At 53.8% G+C, this 1745-nt stretch overlaps 1 long non-coding RNA gene across 4 annotated transcripts in view; it reads right to left on the bottom strand.

The window, feature by feature from the left end:
* The window catches only part of LOC117285884, a 3160-nt gene extending 1421 nt beyond the window's left edge, over nt 1–1739 (bottom strand). For 2 of the 4 annotated variants that reach the window (XR_004517013.1, XR_004517014.1), the window contains exon 1: nt 1088–1739. This is a non-coding gene — a long non-coding RNA (uncharacterized LOC117285884). The remainder of the gene's footprint in view (nt 1–1087) is intronic. The other 2 variants (XR_004517015.1, XR_004517016.1) reach the window with 1 other exon arrangement.
* Nucleotides 1740–1745: the final 6 nt, after the last annotated feature.

The following is a 1745-nucleotide window of genomic DNA, read 5'->3' as shown; positions in this document are numbered from 1 at the left end:
TTTTTTTTTTTTTTTTTTTTTTTTTTTTTTTTTTTTTTTGTTGCTTTTGTCCACCTCACGGGCCAGGACACGGCTCTTTTGGGCGGGGGAACAAAGGAACAGAAGCCACCTTGAAATTACTCAGCCACCCAACACCAGGGCTCCAGCTTCCGAGGTGAGCTGAAGATCCACTGGGAGCAGGGGGGCTGGCATCCCACAGCCTCACAGGTGCAGCCCTGCCCAGCCAGCCCCACCCTCCCACCAGAAAAAGGTGCCCAGGCCCTGTTGGAGATGTTCTTTTAAAAACAGATGAGAAATGACATGCGCGTGGTGTGGTGCCTGCCTGTCGTCCCAGCACTCTGGGAAGCTGAGGCGGGAGATCATGAGTTCGAGCCCAGCCTGGGCAACTTAGCATGATACTCTCATAATTTTAAAAAAGGAAGAAAAGGGGGCTGAGGATATATAGCTCAATGCAAGGGCCCCAGATTTAATGCCCAGTACAATCACTCAATTAAAAAAATTAAAAATGCAATGGTCTTAGGAAACACCTGGCTGTGTTCTGGCACTTTTGAATTTTTCTGGAAGGCTAAGTGTGCCGCAGGCTGTCCTGCTCCGCCCCAGCCTGGCAGGGACTCAGCAGCCCTGTGGTGGTGGAAGGGATCTCACCCCCTTCCTGGAACCAAGAGGGAGGAAGGGGGAGCTCTTAGCAGCGGGAGCACAGGAAGCATCTTCTTTCCATCCAATATTCACATTCCAGGATTTGCTGCCGCCGGCGGCCTCCAGATCTCCCCCGCTTTACAAATCCCCATTCCCTAGTTTTGCTGCTTATCGTACAATACGTTTTACATTGGAAAATGCAGTCACTTATATTAGGATTTGCTGCTGTGAGCCAGAGAGGAGGCCGGAGGGGAGACCGAGGGGTCAGCAGCTGCCAGGCTTAATCAGGACTGACCTCGGTCCAGCAGCTGCCAGGCTTAATCAGGACTGACCTCGGTCCCCTCCTGGGGCTAGGGCGGTGCTGGCTCCCAGCCCCTTACCAGCCTGATCTCCGCCACTCCCTGGGGCTCTTTGGGAAAAATGAAAGAGGCCAAGCCTTTGTGCAACACACCTGTGCACGTGCACACACTTGGCAGGCATTTTTAAGGGCTTTGTGCCGTCCCAGAGCCCGGGCCATGGCTCAGTCTGAAAAATCAAAAGTCTGCACAGAGCCAAAGGACTCCTCACACCCTCTCTACCGATGCCACTGTTTCCATTCAAGGTCACCTGGTCCCAGAGAAGCCAACTTTCAAATTCCGACGTTTTCCAAACACTCCTCCAAAAACATGTCCAACTCCAAATTAGAAAATCGGTGGCCAAACTCCAGGGTTCAGGGACTTCTGGCTACTCTTCTTCCTTGAAAAGGAAGCAGTTCTAGCACCCCCGCAGGGGCCTGGACAGTTTAGACGGATGAGAAGAGGCAGCGCAGAACACAGGTCCTGAAAGAAACAGGAATTGAGCCCCTCTTCCCCTGAGGGCCCAAAGAATAAGTGTGTCTGAGCCTTCCTGGCCCGTCTCCTTGCTGACGTTTCTTATGGGGCAGAGGAGAGGCCGTTACGGAGAAGTCAGAGGTGCCACAAGCCAGCCTCTGGCTCAAGCTTGGAATTTTTTGTTTTGTTTGCAATTTCTGGGGCAGCTGGGGGAGGCAGCTAGCTCGGCGGTAGCCGGCAAGGCCGAGGCCGCGACCGACCTCTAGGCGGCGCCCTGGGGCCGAGTTCTCCGGGCTCAGC

The sequence above is a fragment of the Fukomys damarensis genome, unplaced genomic scaffold (assembly GCF_012274545.1).
Source record: "Fukomys damarensis isolate Sample0158 unplaced genomic scaffold, DMR_v1.0_HiC HiC_scaffold_13, whole genome shotgun sequence".
Taxonomy (NCBI): Eukaryota; Metazoa; Chordata; class Mammalia; order Rodentia; family Bathyergidae; genus Fukomys; species Fukomys damarensis.
The sequence above is the reverse complement of the archived record's forward strand: the minus strand, read 5'-3'. Positions and strand labels throughout refer to the sequence as shown.